The sequence below is a fragment of the Triturus cristatus genome, chromosome 10, assembly GCF_964204655.1.
Source record: "Triturus cristatus chromosome 10, aTriCri1.1, whole genome shotgun sequence".
In the NCBI taxonomy this organism is placed as follows: Eukaryota; Metazoa; Chordata; class Amphibia; order Caudata; family Salamandridae; genus Triturus; species Triturus cristatus.
Genome location: NC_140593.1, coordinates 126,435,473 through 126,455,181, shown reverse-complemented (window position 1 = coordinate 126,455,181; position 19,709 = coordinate 126,435,473). Strand labels below are relative to the sequence as shown.

Below are 19,709 nucleotides of genomic sequence, written 5' to 3'. Positions count from 1 at the left end.
ATTTTAACAAAAAGAATTGCTTATAACTAAGAGGGTTCAAAAGTATTGGAATGTTCTTCATGTGGGTTGATTTTATAAATGTTGACAGGTCACCTTCAGCATTTTATCGCTGCAAAAACATTTAAAGAGGTTACGGTATTGTCCAGATAGTTTAAACATCTCAGTTTGATGGAATGGGGGAAGAGCTTTTGCCTTCACCATTAATACAAATGTATGTCAACATGACAGAGGCTGTTCTCAGACATGCAATTATTTTAACCGCGTGTTCAGACATTCAAAGAATCCCCAATATGTTGCATCTTTAAGGTCCACTGCTTTGCATCCTGAAGTACCTCCTGGAGAAATACGTAAATAAGGACTATGAAATGTCCTATACGATTCTGCACAGCGGGTTTCAATGGAAAGAGTTGTCACATTATTGAAAAAGAATTTGTCGTTCCTTGTTGCATAATTTACTCAATACTGCAACATAAGTTGGCCCTCGACTGCTGTTTTATTTTAGTGTCCCTGCTTACCAGAAATTATCAAGGTGCATCTCACACATCACCCAACCATTACCGTTTTCAAACGTACATACATTTGAAGGTCAAGGACTGTCAGGAGACAAAAACATAAAAACAAAGGGGTTTCAAACGTTCCTAAAATACAGTTGAGGTAAATCTGAAATATAGATTGCTGCATTTTAGCAGTCAGTTTCTAAAGTGAAGTATAACTTTATAAAAAAATGAAAACAACAATACAATTTTAGGTTAAAGTTAAAAGCTCAAACACTATAAAACAGGTATAAAGAATGTAAAAATGCTTTATAGGTCTGCAAATCTAATGATATCATCACGCTGTATGTCAAAAGCACAAAAATAGAAACAAACGCTAAAATCACACAAACTCCAATGAAAATGGTAGTAACAACTTATATGAGTGGGATTTGTGTCAAAAGAGTGGGGACTGCAAGCAGTCAAAATAACACTGGGCAAACGCAAGTCGTTTGGCCCTTCCCCTGATATTACTGTACTATGGTGGAAGTGAGCTGCAGGAGCAAGCAGCATTCATAAAAATAACACCATAGTCACAATCGCCCAGTTTGGCAGCTTCATGATCCAACCAAAATGGTCTGATACCAGAACACCGTCGCCAGAGTGTCATCCGACATAGATACTGTGTTCTAAATAATATTTTTGTAAACGATATTTAGGACACTATGTTTATGTTGGACGATATGTCTGTAGGTGATATTCTTACAAACTACCAGAATGCCCTAGGAGTGTAAATTACAACAAAATCCCAGCTTGAGTTGGTCAACAGTGGATGTAAAATGTTTTTTTTTAAGATTTCAAGGACAACATCTTGACCAATAAGAACTACTGTTAAAGAGGTGTATAATCCGCGTGACATGTTCATGTAGGCAGGTTACCACAAACAAATGATGTCCCATTAACACTGTCTGCTGTTTCACTGTTTCACACATTGAGCGGATTCACAAAAGAAAGCCGTCAATCTGCACCCAATGGCGTTCACTCTCACATAAGTGATGAGTGTAGAAATGTGACAGTCGCAGGTTTCCAGGCAGACTTCTGTCAAGCTTTTGTAAATTCGCATTTGTAACGAGGGACAGTGGCAAACGCAACTGTACACAGTGCCCACTTCACTGGCAGATACGGCATCACATTTGTGCAATTGCACTTTTCCCTAATGTTTTTTCTCCACTGGGAAAATAGTTTTCACCACAGGAGTAAATCATAGACCATTGTCATGTTGAAAATGGATCAGAGAACCACACAAAGTCTGTTGCTGTTCCCAAACTTTTCAGTACACCTCTGTCCTTGAAAATCTAATTTCCATTCTTGGAGAGGGATTTACTCATGCATTATTTTACTATTTAGGGGTGGTAGTGCACACAAGTAAAAGAACGTAGAAGTGCAAAGCCACCTTGTGCTTTTAAATCCAACCTTTTTTACATGTAGGTTGAATTTACAAGATGACGGCACTGGATTCGGGTCCACTGTCATTACTTTTCCGAACACCACACACGGCACAATAGCGTCTTGGGCATCCAGGTGGGTGTTTTAAAACAACGGATTTAACTTTTTATTGAGTTCTTGTAATGTTAGCCTCAGAGTGCTTTTGGATAGAATTACATCCACAGTCATAATAATTACAACTATATAGTCTTGGTGATTGATGGATAATCACCCAATAGTGTATCTGAAAGGTCAAACCCTTCTGACAGGAACACATCTTCTACTGTGTAATGGATGATGCTTGGATTGAAAGAACCATAGAATCCTGGTACATGCAAAGAAACAAAGACAAGAAACAGCCATAGGCATCTGGCTGGAAGAACTAGTATCCATAGGTGGCAGAAATTAGTGAACCCTATCTTATTGTACCCTGACACTGTCGGAAAGTTCACCTAGAAATGGACTTCTGCTCTATTTAATAGGATGCATTCAGCCAGCCATAGCTTTTAAACCAACACCACTCTGCATTCTGGGCCTCATAGTTTCACTCTCTCCCGAATTCAAGCAAGGTCCTGCAATTTCAGACTACATATGGCAGTTTGCCAAAGAGCCAGGACTGGAAGAATATGTAAATCATGACATGGAGTCACTTGGTAGCTAAGGAACTGAGGAACGTGAGGCTTCCGGTCTGTTGCAAAGGCCGGAAAATAAAATTGTACTAAATTTGTCAACGTTTTACAGAGATAATCTGACAAATGCTAAACCACTTCACTGGGAGGGAGATGTTTCCAAATTTGAAGTACTTCAGGAAGCGTGCAAGCTTTGGGTTCCCTTCTACTTGATCGGCTGTGCATGTACCTTTGAAGTATGCAAGTAGTGCTGGCCAAGGGACAGGGCACTCTCCTAGTTATTACACAGGTTGGAGAGTAGAGGTTACATGGTACCAAGGTAATGCTGAAGGCTTTATCCAGCTCCCTGGTATAATGATGATGTGGGTGATGTCATTAAAACTGGAGTGGAATGATGTGATGGACTGTGAAATGTGGTAGAAGGTAGAATGTAGAAGGTGGAGACTCTTGGCAGTTGTAAGAGGCCAAATATTCACAGATTGATTGCAGATACTGCAGAATGATTAGATGCATTTACCATTTGAATAAGAAATGTTGCTGAAGTTCTCTCTGACAAAGGCCAATATTGTTAATTTGGTATTGAAAACTGGCTGCTACCGCAAGTCCTGGTTGGGAGAAACGCTGTGCAATCGGCTGGGTTCAAACCCTTCCTATGCTCCCACGCTACTGTTGTGCTGCCAGGTGAAGGCAGCCGAATGGAGAAGCAGGAGTTTTCAAACACCCGGGGATGGTGGAAGAGTTTCCCACCAGTCACTAGGAGCAGCTAGCATAGTTGAGCGCTAACAGCACGCATTGGGCAGTGGCTTCTCTAAGGTGTGCAATGTCTTCCCTCTATTTCTTACAGCAGCAGTTGTTCCCCCTTGCTATGAAGCACTTGAAATTTTTCCAAGTCCTGGAAGGTGTTGGAACTGCCCTGAGGTGGCAGGAGATACCTGGCCTACTGGAGGATACAAACAGGGGCCTTCTTTTCTCCTGTGCCCTGAAATACCAACCCGAGGAAAACCATAGAGAGATCCATCTTCCTCATACACTCCAGCAATTGTCATTGAAGATCAGAATGCAGCTGGCACAAAACTCTCAGCGCAATGTTCATGTTTGGAGAGTCTGCAATGGAGAGGACGTAATATTTAAATAGGACTTTATATAAAATCTTCTGCATTGATTTGTAATACTACTTTTTTTCTCTTTGCATTCTTCTTATATTTGGAGTTTGAAGTATGTACTGATAAGTTAAAATATACCAGCTTTAGACGATTTTGCTAATGTTGGTACCAGGCGGAATATTAAAATACTGGTCATGCCAGTAGAACACCGGCCAGGTGGCAACACGCGTCTCAGCTGGTTTACTGCGTCTTTGATACCAAGTGGAATTTCTGATGAGGCTTAAGCAGCAGTAGCGAGCCAACCCCTGGCATATTCAGATGCCCCCCTGCACTCCCACGTCTCACCCCACTAGGGCAGAGAAGCCGGCTGCCAGAACGGATGCGTCTCGTCTCATGAACGGTGTCCATGGCTCCAGTAAACAGTATAACAAAGAGCGGCTAACGAGCCCTCCGCTGCTCACTTGTTGAGCCTGCCTCTGGCGCCTGCACAAGAAAGAGATCGCCCGCGTGCGCCGCTGCAGTGGCGCGCGCTCCCTCGCATCCACCCTTTCTCTTGCGGGGTTTCCATTCTACGTGCTCTCCTTCCATTTAGCGCGCGCAGGCGAACGTTGGCGTGAGACGCAGCCGCCGCTGCCCCCAGCCCGCCGGTGGAAACAGACGTCTTTGACATCCCGTGACGGAATGGCGCTGGCGGGCGTCCAGGCGCGGCACGCGCCAGGCCTTAAATGGGCTCCAAAGAAAAGGGGACTCTTGGCAAAGTCTTCATGCTGAGGCCTTCCTTTCTTTCGTTCTTTCTTGTGTGTGTTTTTTCCTCTAAATTTCCTCTTCACGATTGGAATGACCAGACGGGGCACTCAAAGCTGATGAAACAGGATTAGCGAAATGGTATTGTCGGGCGTTACAGAGCGTGTCCTACAGCAAAGGAATCTGGCGGCTTAACCTGCCGAGGATAAAGATGTAACCGACAAGGGGCTGGATTAATAGACTGTTCTGACCGATAGAGGAGCGTGTGCAGTGGAGCAGTCGTGGCACTAATACAAGAGCTCTAGTGGTGCTTACACATGCTTCCGTTTGGCAGACCTCATCTCGCTTTCACCTGGGATAGCATTTAGCTTACAATTGTTTTGCCTTCCTATCTTTTGTATTTTTTTGCTTGTACCAATAACTTGCTGAAATCCCTCACAGCCTTTTCAGATTGTTAACAATATTCTAAGGTGCCAAAAAGCCGAACATGGGTGTGGGGAACAGGGTGGATTTATCCTACCAAGATTTAGGAGCAGGGGAGGTGCAGAAAATGATACTCTGCCTCCCCAGATTTTGAAATGGAAACTGATGATTAAACAGGGACAAACACAATGTCTCAAAGCCATGCTGCACAACGCCTAAGTTTCATTGAAGCACTGTAACTTGAGTAAACTCTGTGGGAGCTCTACAACCTCTTGTTTTTCCTATTTAATTGCCATCATTGACATGTTGTGCCGCTACCTAAATCGTTGTGTTTGTCAGTGCAGGAAAGGCAGAAGATGCCTTTTTATGTTAATGACAGTGGCGGCTCCTCTTGCTCAAAAATAAAAATAAAATAATAACATAAAAGTATTTTCCCTATTGTAATCAACGGCGGGCGGGGCTGGCCAGAGCAAGGGAAGAAGTGGTTTGCAGTCATGCACACTTTGCATGTTCCCCACCAGGCTGTATTACAGCCTGGTGAGGAACATGCACAGGCTCCCTGTCCCCGTCTAAGCGCCGAACCATGGTGCTCAGACCAATCACAACACTGTGTTGTTATTGGCTCAGGGGAGCCTGTGTTCCCGGGTGGTTCCTGGGCTGGAGACAAGAAAAAGCCAGCTACCAGCTATTCCGGGTAAGTTTATTTTTTTCATTCCCTAAATTCCCTCTCTCCCACCTCACCCCTTCCCTGCCACCCCACCACGCACATCCAATAGCAGCCACTACTGGCTAATGATACTGCTGGCTGGGCTCACATGAGAAAAAGAACAATTTTATGAGAGGTTCAACACCCCAATGACCACAATAAAAAAATTATCAAAAATAAAGCGGTCTCTCATCTATCCCCATACTGAGTTTGCTTCTACAGTGCTGTTCTTCAAGGAGACGCTAATAAAGTGCAACGCAATTTCACACAGGAATGTTCTGTCACTGTGTTTGATATTCAGTGTCTGTCAAAACATTCCCAAAAAATACACACACACCTTTAAATCTAATAATTAAGCACGTGTGTATAATGTCGATTTGAATTAAGGTGTGAAAAGTGAATGTATAGATTTCCATATACTAACACTCATTGAATAACTGAACACAAAGTACTAATCTGTGGTGTTAAATGGAAGAGAGAAGGTTATAACCTTACACTGTCTGAACAGCACAATATGAAATCCTGGACTCCAACTTCGACTTCCCCACTCGCCCAGTTGTGTGATCTAAAGCCCATCACTTCACTTCACTGTGTATCATTTTCCATAACCATCCAGTTTAAGAGCTTATTGAAATAACTCAGTACATGATCTGCCTCTACACAAACCTCACTTACATATGGTAATCGAAAAAAAATAATCTTGCGTCTCATTTAATGATAATATAGGCTATATAAATAGAGAACATGACATACTGACATATTTTGGGTAACGTTGCAAATTCGTCCGGCCATTGTGGGTATTGATGAATGTTTCCTTTAAATAAAATATTACTTTCAATAAATGTCACTCAATTCACTGATATAGTCTTATGTACCTAATTGAGATTCTGAGTAATGTTGAAAAACATATTTTTTTCATTTTAAAGACTTTATCTTATTCTTTCATGACAGTTGTTACCTACTTTACTTCTTTTAATGGCTTGGCTCATTCTGTGGCTATAGCGCTAACCCAGAACCATGATTTGGCTCATACCAAGGCTGTTTGTGCCCCTCTCCCCAAGAAATTGTGGGTCTCCTACAACCTTGAAGCTGAGCATTGTTCTAGCAGTATTGCAGCCTTTGTGTTGACTAGAGGGAGGTCGGAGTCACAGACTTTCTCAATTTCAGAAATATGGGGGAAAGAAAGCTTGGTGGTGCACATGAGAGGTCCATACCATGTACATCATAATTTTCAAGTAAATACATGAAAAAGGTGGTGTGTGAAAACACGGTTACAAAACAATATATGATTTAATAAGACATAGAATATGACGATGGTAGCAGAAGTTGTTCAGTGCAAAATGCCTGTATTGATGGATTTCACTCAGAGACAAAATGTTGGAGAAAAATGCAGATTAGGAAGAGCTAAAACAGCATCTGACAATACAGATTTTCTTTTGGCAGTTTCATGATTCATAATGATTTCTAATTATTTGTTTCTGCTGACAACACAGTTCATTAGCATTGATGCAGTTTCACTGTTTTTCGCAAATCCAAACATTTGCCAAGCATATGTAATCTTAAAAGGAGATTTGCACAGCAATTTGTAGTATAATGATGGCAGGCATGCAGGACATCTAGGCATTCCAATAGGCATCTGACGCCGCATTCACAGCAAGCCAGATGAATATGTAAGCCACAAGCAGTGATGGAAAACCCAGAAGCACGCCCAATTCAGCATCATAGAAGAAACCCACTTCACCAGAGATTGTAATGCGAGGGTTCTTTCATGCAGCTGGCCCTTCAGTTACTGAAGGCCAAGAGAGAGTTATCCTATAATACCTCCACATGACATCACCAGTACGCCCACCTTGCTGTCATGAGCATATCGATTTAGTTAAAGGAGAGGTCTCATAATATATTAAAACACTAATCAGCGCTCCCATGCCCACTTCCATGTCCCTGGAACAATTACTTTCTTTTTCTCTTGTCCTCGGAAAGTAGAACTTAAGATGAAATCTGCCTGTGGTCTGTGGCTGGGCTTAGCCAGAAGATCCTGTCCTCCTCCTGTGGAAACGCAGGTACACCTTGCGGCATCCTTTTTGGGGGGACTGTCTACCTGATATTGGAATTAGGCCTGGGCTCGCAAGAGCATGGTCAGTCCTGGGCACCATTGACCATGACCCCTCTCTTGCTTGAATTGGAACCAGTGACGTGTAGGAGCACACCGGTTTCTGCAACAAATGCATCAACCCATAAAACTATCTCCCCATCTACCAGCATGTCACTGTTGTCTATTATATTTACTGCCATATGCCACATAACCCCTCCTGGCTTGATCTTGCTCAATTGAGGCTCAGACGATTTCTAGCAATTAGTCTCTTGAAAAATCCACTTGTCTAATCAGATTTTGAGTGTGATTAGTGTATGATGTCTGGTCAAAGAAGTACTAACTTGCAGTTCGTGTGGCAACTTATTTATAAAGCTCTTGTTAACCACATGTCTTTTTGGCGCTAAAGTACCAATGAATGAATAAAATAATTATTTTAAAATCATTGATTTTCATGGGATCAAGTCAATCTGAATGATAAAAATAGTTAAAAGTGCACGGTGACATTAGACGAATCAATTATTTACAGAAAAAACATATACTAACGACAGTACCTCTTGTTAAACACATTTCTGCGTTTTCTATTCTCTTCAGTATGAGCATAGAATCAAAATAAAGTCTTTTACAGTAAGCCAGACAAAATGCTGTCAAAGAAGCTGTTTCTGCTCATTGATGCTCCTCTAGTAATGGGTAAAGCTTACCCTTAAAATCATAAATAAAAATGACAGAATTTGACTTCTGCATTAATCTGACGAAATAAGTCTGTTTTCAGTTAGTACTGACAGTTGCCTTTTAATGCAGGAAGAAGAGTTAGTTAATTGCTTCAAACACTCCAGCCAGATGCCCCCTTTTCACGCTTTACCATTTGCAATAAAAAATTATTTAGTCTTATCCCAATACAAATTCCAAGAAATTCTTCCATCCAGTGATTTACTTTCAAAAGACAACTTAGGCAACATTTACTACACTGTCGAGCTAAAAAGTAATTTCAGCATTGTAAGCAACAAGACACTCCCTCCCCCCTCACTCTGAGATCTCCGGACGGTCAAACCGAGAGGTAGAAAAGCAAAGGTTTCAGGGGAGAGGCTCGAGGTACCCCAGAAGTGATTAAATAGGGATGAGAAGCACAGGGTTGAATGTCGACTTATTACATTCTACCTCTCACAAAAGATTATTCCAAGTTCACTGAGCTGTCTCTTATACTGACGTCTTGAGCCATGCACCAGGCCCCCCTGAAATGTTTGCATGGAGGTAATTACCGCGATGTGTCCAGAAGCCTCTCTGAAGTCTATGTGTATGTCCAAGTATGAGCACCTACCGTCAGATGTTGCCTCGGAGGCAGGAGTTGTGGGAAGATTCATATTGATTGCAGATAGGGGTTTCATGGAGAGATGAGTTTTAAGTTACTTTCTGACCTGGAGGAGTGAAAGGTTGAGCCTGATGTGGGTCTGGTAATCAAGCAACACCATTTTTAGCTCCCTTTTACTTAACAATCAACTCTTACAACCAGCAAAAGAATGGAGGGAATAACATGACCTGTTATTTGGTATTCGGCTCCCTTTAAGTTTCATTACTTATAAGAAAGGGGGTCCAATATCGGTCCAGTGGGGACTGATCCAAGCCTCTTCTTCAAGACAACCTAAGACTATGCGAATAAGATTGTGTGTTAATGTATGTGATATGAATAGCACGTAAAAATCTCTTGGGTATGGCTCTTCTGGACCCACACTATACACCCTTGTCATAAAGCACGGCAGCTACATCGCACTGCTGAGCCCCACAAAGGGCAAAACATTTCTGTGATTGTTAACTGTCTTTAATATTCTTGTGCCCTTGGCCCGCAGGCACATTCGAAGTCACAGTGTTTACAGCGTGATATTTTTCCTTCGGAATTTGTAAAGCAAAACTGGGCCAAAGGTTTTTTTTGTGATTTTCACCCCTAAAATGAATCTACAAGTAGAACATTTTTACTAAAGAATGGCAAAGACAATAGGCCTAGCTTGCATTTTGAGTCTTGACTAACGTAAACACGGTGACTTCAAATGTGCCTGTCAGCCAAAGGCACAAGATGTCTAAAATGCATTGATATTATTATTATTTTTTTTAAATGTGTAGCGCGGCCAGCAAGAATGATATTGACTCATTTTGTTGTTAGTTGCTGCCCACTAATTGGTTTCACGGAGTTTGCAGGTTTTATCTATTGTTATATACAATATGATGATGACACGCGTGCTTGGTTTTCATTGGATAGCTGTGGTATGAGAAGATGATCTGTATTGAATAGCACTGTCATGACGGTGTTCTGCATGACTGGTCTGAACTCAGTAATTGCGTCACGACTGGTCTGCATTTAACAGCTGCGTCATGACGACAATCGGTAGTGGAGAGCGGAGTCATGACGCTGGTGAGCTCTGAATAGGTTAGTTATGAGGATAGCGTGCATCTAATGGATCTAGGCCATGGTGTTGGCCTGCATTGGATAGCTTTCTCACGATGGGGGTCTCCATTGAACCTAGCTGCGCCAGGACGGCAATCGGTAGTGGAGAGCGGAGTCATGACGCTGGTGAGCTCTGAATAGGTTAGTTATGAGGATAGCGTGCATCTAATGGATCTAGGCCATGGTGAAGGCCTGCATTGAATAGCTGTCTCACGATGGGGGGTCTCCATTGAACGTAGCTGCGTCAGGACGGCAATCGGTAGTGGAGAGCGGAGTCATGACACTGGTGAGCTCTGAATAGGTTAGTTATGAGGATAGCGGGCATCTAATGGATCTAGGCCATGGTGTTGACCTGCATTGGATAGCTGTCTCACGATGGGGGTCTCGATTGAACGTAGCTGCGTCAGGACGGCAATCGGTAGTGGAGAGCGGAGTCATGCCGCTGGTGAGCTCTGAATAGGTTAGTTATGAGGATAGTGTGCATCTAATGGATCTAGGCCATGGTGATGGCCTGCATTGGATAGCTGTCTTACGATGGAGGTCTCCATTGAACGTAGCTGCATCATGACGGTGGTTTGCATTATCTAGCTTTGTCATGAAAGCAGGCTGCATTGACTTTCTGAATATTGACTGCATGCATTGGATAGCTGTATCGTGATTGTGACCTCCATTGAATACAACTGTGTCATGACAGGGGTCTGCATAGAAAAGCTTTGCCATGTTGGTGGTCTGTATTGGACAGAGCTGTGGCACGATGTTGGCCTGCCCTGAATAGCTAGGTCATGATGGTGGTCTTTTACTGGCTAGATGAGTCATGATGGTAAACTTGATTGAATTACTGTGTCATTATAGTGGCCTGCACTGGATAACAGTCACAACAGTAGTGTGCATTTGATAGAGCTGAATCTTCATGGCTGTCTACGTTATATAGCAAAGCCATGATGGTAGTGTGCATTTGATAAGTCTCTCATGATGGTGGTCTGCTTTGAAAATAGATGAGTCATGACGGCAGACTTCACTCTAAAGTGTGTCAATACAGATGTAGAGAATACATGAAGGGTGACTGTGTAATAAAGGGCCTATATTGCCATCTAGGGATTCTGGTGACATCATAAACCAAGAGCCCGAAGGCTGAGTGCTTATAAATGCCACCTGGACCCCGAGATGGCAATATGGGATCAGGTCACACATGTTACTTTTTATGTATATTTTATATCACGTGATTTATGCGTTGATTTTAGTACTCCTTCGGAATATTTGGAGCATTGGGCTTCGTCCTTAACTTCATTTTTAGTATTCATTATTTCTCTGATACTACAGATATATCTATGTTTTGAGAAATGTGTGTCTTTTGGTGAGGAACAGATCATGTGTAATATCTAAAATGTGTTTCCATGCAACAATATGAATTAATAGAAGTCAAATTGTAAATGTAAAGTAGCACTGTAAGGAAATGAAACACGTTTTCCAAAGTGTGCTTATCTTCAGTAGTACATTGACACTATAGAGTAGGTTTAAACAAGACTGACAATGGGAAAATAAAGTGCAGCGTGAGACCGTCAATTCAGCATTTTGCTGACTGCTTCTGCATCTACAATTAGTATTTTCACACACACTAGGGACGAGGTATCGCTAGATCCTTGAATCAGCGATCAGTCTGCAAGTGTAAGCGCGTCAGGGGTGCTGATGAATGCCTTGAGAGCAGCACTATCACTGACGTCAAATCGTTTTTACCAGCACTGAAAGAAAGAAGAAGAAATGGCAAGTTAACCATTGGTTTAACTTTTTTATATGTTTAGGGAAGCTAAATTTCTTGCAAATGAAGTCAGCCCTGTACATTTCTGAAATAATCACAGTGAAGACTTCTTTTCTGTAAAATATGGGCTTTGAAAAAGCTTAAACATGATACATATGTATGTATGTGTACATATATATATATATATACAGACACATACATATATATTTATATGTATGTCACCTAATTTCATGTATCATTTCCATGTCCAAGACTTGCAGTCTTATCAAAGCTTGGTAAGTTTCCCTTTGTAACGCTTAGAGTAAGGCCCCCAGATATTGTGCATGTGCAGGAACTGATCTGGCCTCATTGGTGCTTAACAAAAACTATAATTGAATAAATAAATGTGTATTTTGTACAATGGAAGATATTTTAAATCCTACTCTTCTCTAACAATTGTCTTTGCTTCTCCAGATTCTGCCAATGAGGACAATTGAGACATGCGTGCCTAACTCCGGAGAGAAAAAGGCGATCAAAACTGAACCATGGAGCCGCCAGGCTGCGCATCCACTAAACTCTGGTGGGGCGTGGCAGCTGGTGTTGTGAATCAGGCCGCCACCAGTCACAGACCGGCTACTTCACAACACCAGGGTCACACCCCACTGCTTTCGTCATAGTATCATGATCACACAAGCTGATGGTCCAGCTGTTTGCTCTGCATAAGTACATGCGAAATGATATTACTAGCCATGCTGCATTTTCATAAGCTCACTCCAGAAGATTGTATGAAGAACTGAAACTTTGCTCTGGGTAATCTTGTTTGTAAAACTTGGAACCTACCTTTAGGACAACCATTACTGTTCATGAAGTAAGTTTTTCATGAGTTTCTACAAACCCGAACCTTGCTTTGGTATCCATGTCTAAATGTCAAAGAAAGAGGAGAAAGCCATGACTCCCCAAGTGATGTGATATTGATCAATGTATCTTATGGGTTTATTGTATGTGAAAAACATGTATGTACAACATGGAGCATGACCAAAAACTACTACTAGTCTATATACATTGATATCTTTGCAAGCCTCTCTATCTGTAAGAGCGCAGTCATGACTTTGTAGATAGGTGTTGAAATGTGTATATGTGTTGGAGTTCTAAAGTTCAATCTTGTAGATTGGGTCAATGGATTTACTCAACACACACCATTCCACCCGACCCATTACTATACCTTTATAGGGGGCTGGCCTCTTAATGCTGTCCTTTCCTGCAAAACGTCCATACCTTGTCTCCCTTTCAGAGCTTGATGCATTGTAAACAGAATATAGATGCTTCTTGATAAGATAATTGTGTATGCCAATCACATTTATTGCTTTTCTGTTTTTCAAAATGTAGAGTATATGTAAGATGAACTGCCGCTGGCGAACCTGTAATGTGATGATACATCAATTGTACTACTAATTGCAGTTATATGAATGAAAACTTTTATTGCATAAATACCTAAAATCACTGCAATTACATATTTATACAGACAAGTTAAAAACAGGTGATATTAAAAACACAATCTTCAATGATTGCGTAATAAGTTTAAAAAAACGTAGTGAGGGCCGCAAGTGTTTCTATGTTTTCTATCTATCTTGCAACTGCCACCCAAGAGTAAAAAATAAATGTAGCTTATAAAACATCTTTGTACGTTCGGATAGTCATATGATTATATATAAAGTGCTTTGACTTTACCATGGCGAATCCACCCCTCCCTTCTAAAAGCAACCCTGATGGTAGGTCCAATCCCTGTAATTGCATTTATATAGCGCTTTCGTCCCCTGACGAGGCGTTAAAGTGCTTTACGCCAGGGAGCACCAGGTCCAGTACTCAAGGGTAGTAGTTAGTTAGTCCAATATTATTGTTGGCACAGAGATTAGTTTTGTGTTTTTATAAGATAACCATTCTATGCATTCTCTCGTTTCTTTGTAGTGATTGAATGAATGAATAGCTGCCCCAGATTGCACTGAGTGAGCAAGCAAGGAACCAACTTCCATGTCATTAATGGTGCTCAATGGTCTTATCCAACGGAGAGTACTTAGAAATGACGGGGCCAAATTGTGAAATTTACAACACAGTTTTGAATGACATCATAGGTTTTAGGGGCGTTTCTGAATGAACATCTGCAAAATACCCAAATTGTTTCATGGTTGTGGGGAGTCTGCAGGGCTGGACTGCAGGAGGACACAATTCGAATGGGGCAGTCATGGGATGGCCGGGTGATGAGAGCCCATCCTTCTCTGAAAGCAGTCCCCTAGCCTGCAGCCTATGATGATGCATCTCTTTTGTAGGCGAATGGGTCAGATTTAAAGTATTTAGGGTTCAAAGGAAAGTATCGGTTGCTGCTGGATGAGGCTCATTTTCAATTGGATTGTTTATTCTAAAAGATAAAAAAAATTATATATTTGTTCTTTCTTTTGTGGAGATCATTTTAATTCCAGTAAGATGTGTATTGTAAACCCTCTGATTGACATTTTAAAATGCGTAAATAATAAAAATATTCTTAAATGTTTTGCATCTTTAATGGATCACCTGGAGAGCGGCAGTGATGTGAAAGCTGTACAGTGGTAAAGAAGCATCACTGGTAAGCACAAACATGTGTGTGGGAGTGCTTAATTTGTAAAAAGAAATGAATACATTTAAGAGACCTTAACTTTTTTCTAGGAGCCAGTCAACAGCGCTGCTGGATTCCAGGTTGGCAGATTACCAAGATTGCCTGATCTTGATTCCACCACATGCCTCTTTTTCCCCAACACCCTACACGTCCTGTATTTTTACCTCTCTTAGGTTATTTGATCTCTATTCCTTTGTCACTGCTTTTTTATGTATCTCTTTCTCCTTTTTTGCCTCCTGCCCTGTGGCAAAGAGTAATGCTGAAAAATAAACCCTGGTCCCCAGGAACGGCCACCTGTGCTCGCCACCAGCGACTACACGTACAAATTAGGCAATGTTGCAGGATAAGGGAGTCGCCAGAAAATTAAAATACCCCCCACTTTGAATCAAAGAACTGATGGCACCAAGCAGGCAAAGCAGGTCTGCCAGAACCTCCACAGAAGAGCACTCGTTTCTTTCCATCCAATCATCTATCCATTCACCCTTCCTTCCACCCATTTCATCTTTACATTCCGTCATCCATTCATTCTTCTACCATTCCATTGATTAATTGGCCATTCCATTGATCGATTCACATATCCATTATCTACTCATGCATACATCCATCCACTCATACATACATCTTTTGACTTATTCATCCATTAAGAACAATTGTTACTTACCTGTAAACAGGTGGTTCTCCAGTATTGGTGTCTTTCATAGATTCACATGCTTGAATATTCCCCGTCGTCGGAGTGGGAGTCCCACGGTAAATAATATAGCAATATATACAGTAATAATATACATATATATATATATATACCAGTAATCATCTAAAAAACAGAGATATAAGTAGGTGATAAACATGAAGAATGTCCCTATATGAAATCTCCATAGAGATACATGAAGAGAGAAAAAAGACATTCGCAGTCTATCTCTGTCATTATGTTGGTCCAAACTACAGCCAATCTGGCGTCAGCTCCCCTCTATGAACCTTCTCCTCAGAGCTTCTCACCTCAGATTTTCGTCGCACCAGAGTGATTTTAGAGTGTATGAGGAGAAGGGAGCCTCTGAAGGGAGGAGGGAGGGTCGCATGTGAATCTATGAAAGACACCAATACTGGAGAACCACCTGTTTACAGGTAAGTAATAATTGTTCTTCTCCAGTATTGGGGTGTCTTTCATAGATTCACATGCTTGAATATAGAATAGCTAGCAGTAAGAATTACCATTGTTTCCATAATCATACGAAAACTGGAATCGTAATGACAATCAACATCCTTATATATATAAGATGTTATTCAAAATCTTTATAAATGCAAATGACATTATTCACGTAAATGGAAACAATATGGAGGAGGGAAGGAAGAGGCTCACCTTATTTAAAAAGATTGCGAAGCACTGCCTGCCCAACTGCAGCATCCTCCTCGTTTAAAGTCGCCAAGCAGTAGTGTCTTGTAAACGTATGTCTGCTCGACCATGTAGCTGCTCTGCAGATTTGATGCAACGGCACTCCAGCAAATTAGGCGGTTGAGGATGACACTGCTCTAGTGGAGTGAGCTCTCACTGGTGACTGCAAAGGCTTGTTCGCCTTTTGATGGTAGAAGGAGATGGCTGCTGAAACCCAACGTGCAATGGTTGGTTTTGTAACTGGACGCCCCTTGTGAAACCGTCCATAAGCTATGAAGAGCTGATCGGATTTTCGAAAAGAAGCTGTTCTGCTGATGTAGAACTTTAAACACCGTTTCACATCCAGGGAATGTAACCTTTGCTCCGCAGGTGTTTGAGGATTAGCAAAGAAAGTCTTTAAGATGACTGGTTCATTCATATGAAAATCTGCAGGCACCTTAGGCAAGAATGTTGGATTAGTGCGCAATACTACAGAATCTGGTTTGAACTGTAGGAAAGGAGGATTGATAGTAAAAGCGTGGATGTCACTGACACGACGTGAAGACGTTAGTGCTAGAAGAAGAGCCACCTTCCATGTCAGATACTTCAAATCGACTTTATGTATTGGTTCGAACGGTGGTCTCATTAATTGTGACAACACGATGTTAAGGTGCCACAATGGAGGAGGGCGTCTAACAGGTGGAAATTTACGAAACAACCCTTTGAAGAATTGATGCATTATCCTTGAAGAACAAAGGGAAGTTGAACCATCCTGACGGAAACACGAAATTGCCGCCAGAAAAACTCTCAAAGTTGCATGAGAAAGTCCGGACTTAGCCAATTGTAAGAAGAACGGCAGCAATTGTTCTGGTGTAGAGTGAATTGGATGAACCCCAGTAGATGCACACCAATGGCAGAATCTCCTCCATTTCAACTTGTACGTTTTCACCGTAGAAGGGGCCCTCGTCTGAGCCAAGATGTTTCTACAGTCCTGTGGAATGTCTAGATGGGCAAATTCACAGTGCTCAGGTTCCAAGCTGATAAGCTCAGTGATGAGGGATTCGGATGACAAATTTTCCCCTTGCTCATTGTAAGTAGATCTGCACGGGGATGTAGAAGGATTGGTTCGCATTGGGAAAGTAGGAGCAGCTCCGAAAACCATGCCTGTCGAGGCCATCGTGGGGCTATGAGCAGTAGATGGCAGGGCTGCCTCCGCATCTTCCACAGCACTCGCGGTACGAGGGGGATTGGGGGAAAAGCGTAGGCAAACAGATTGCACCAGTTCATCAAAAAGGCATTGCCCCGTGACCCTTGCTGGGGATGCCAGCTTGCATAATCTCGGCATTTCCGGTTCTCCAGTGTGGCAAAGAGATCCAGCTGTGGACGACCCCATCGTCGAAATATCATCTCTAGAGTTGGCTGATGTAACTCCCATTCGTGGGTCGACGAGGAAGACCTGCTCAGGGAATCCGCTAGGATATTGGATACCCCTGGTAGATGAACTGCTGCAATCGTGATGCGATGGTCGAGAGACCAATCCCAGATCGACTGCGCTAGTCGAGACAGTTTCGGAGATTTTGTTCCGCCCTGCTTGTTGATGTAGTGCATGCAGGTTGTATTGTCCGTCTGTATTAGGACTGTTCTCCTTGGATTAAAGGAAGGAATGACTTGAGAGCTAGAAATATAGCCATGAGTTCCAACCTGTTGATGTGCCAGGTTTTTTGACACATCGTCCACTTCCCCTTTACTGAAAGATCCTCCAAATGAGCACCCCATCCTTCTAGAGAGGCGTCTGTTGTTATTGTCATGTTTGGCACTACCGACAGAAATGAAATTCCTTTTGTTAAATTCAATGGTTGTGTCCACCATTTGAGTGCCGAGTCCGTACGGTCTGTGACGTTTACAACGTCGTTGAACGACCCAGTAACTTGACGCCATTGGACGTCTAGTTCCTCCTGTATGGGGCGTGTCTTTAACCTGCAATGAGGGATCAAGGCAATGCACGATGACGCCATCCCCAGAAATGACTTTAATATTCTTACTGAAACTGACTTTTTTTATCTTATAAGGGACACCCGTCGAAGAATCCTTTGAAGACGGTCTTGAGAGAGAAACGCCTTCGTTGACACTGTATCCAGTGTTGCTCCTAGAAATTCCCTGCGATGAGAGGGCTGTAGATGGGACTTTATGGCATTTATTGATAGTCCTAAGGAGCGAAACACCTCCTGACAAAGGCGTGTGTCCCGTAGAAGTTGATTTTCTGATTGTGATTTTAGGAGACAGTCATCTAGATATGGGAAGATTTGAACACCCTGGAGACGTAGGAAGGCTACCACAGGAGCGAGCACTTTTGTGAACACTCGCGGGGCAGATCGTAGACCAAATGGTAACACCTTGAACTGGAAATCCTTTCGACCTACTCGAAAGCGTAGAAATTTCCGATGTAGTATCGGGATATGAAAGTATGCATCTTGGAGGTCGATAGTCGCCATGAAATCTCCTTGTGAGAGTAAACGCAAGCTCTCGACAAGCGTCAACATACGAAAAGATTGTTTCTTTAGATACTTGTTGAGGGACCTCAGATCTAGTATTGGCCTCCATTCCCCATTCTTCTTGGTGATAAGGAAGAATCGGGAATAAAATCCTTTCCCTCTTTGAGATCTTGGTACCACCTCTATGGCTCCCTTGCGTATTAACAGTTGAACTTGATGAAAAAGTTCTTTGAGATGCGCCGGCGGTGGTCCGGTAGGTGGCGTGGGTGGGGGAAATTCGATGAACTCTAGCGTGTGACCTTTTTCTACAATGTCCAGAACCCAACGGTCCTTTGTTATGGAGGACCATTGAGAACAGCACAGTGAGATTCGACCTCCAATTTTCTGGGACTGACACAAGTCATTGTCTTTTAGAATTGGAACCTCTGTACGAGGATTTTCCTCTGTAATTCTTGGAAGACTGCTGCCGAGAAGACTGTTGCTGGTTGTAGGTATACCGATTGGAACCCTGGTTGTATGGCCGGTATTGATTGCTTCCTCTTCGAAAATTAGAGGAGGTGCCGCGTCCGCGTTCCCCCCCGAAATGTCTGCTTTCGAAATTGCAGTGTACCTAGAGAGCGAGCGGTCTCTGTATCTTTCTTGATCGATTGGAGAGCTTCATCCACATGATCTCCGAATAAAGATTCTCCATCGTATGCCATATCTAATATTTTTGCCTGCACTTCCTGGCGAAAAGATGTTGAGCGTAACCAACCTTGTCTGCGCAATACCGCAGCTCCAGCGAGTTGGCGGAAACCTGTACAGGCGATGTCCACTGCACAGTCGATTATTTCTGCAGATGTACTCTCTCCCTCTTGAAGAAGCTTCGCAGCTTCAACCCTAGATGCCTCAGGTAACATCTCAACCAACGCCGCTATATCTGCCCATATTTGACGGTCGTAACGACCTAAAATGGCTAAGGCATTAGCCGCTCTTACAGTAGTGGAAGCCATTGATGAAAATTTTCGCCCTATGGCATCCATGCGACGTCCATCACGATCAGGTGGTGCAGTGATTGTAGATGAAGGGTTTCTAGCTCGACGTTGCGCAGCCTGTGTAATTACAGAATCTGGTTTCGACTGACCAGTGAGGCATGCTGGAGCTCCTACTGGAGATTTATACTTTTTCTCCAACCTAGGTACCTGTGCCGGAAGGCTATTTGGTGTCTTCATTATCTTTTTGCCCTCATCCCAAATGAATTCGATAATGGGGATTGTATGTGTCTGCTTGTAAGGTTGATTTTTAAAGTCATAAAGAAAACAATCCTCTTCTCTATGTTCCGTTGTTAATTTGAACCGTTGGGCTGCTCTATCCATCAACTGGTGAAAACTTGCAATGTCG

General features: G+C 42.4%; 1 long non-coding RNA gene across 1 annotated transcript in view; it reads left to right on the top strand.

Moving 5' to 3' along the window:
• LOC146789010 (uncharacterized) overlaps positions 1-14,339 on the top strand; it is a 156,129-nt gene extending 141,790 nt beyond the window's left edge. Inside the window, exon 3 of the long non-coding RNA XR_014969738.1 lies at positions 12,299-14,339. This is a non-coding gene — a long non-coding RNA (uncharacterized LOC146789010). The remainder of the gene's footprint in view (positions 1-12,298) is intronic.
• Positions 14,340-19,709: the final 5,370 nt, after the last annotated feature.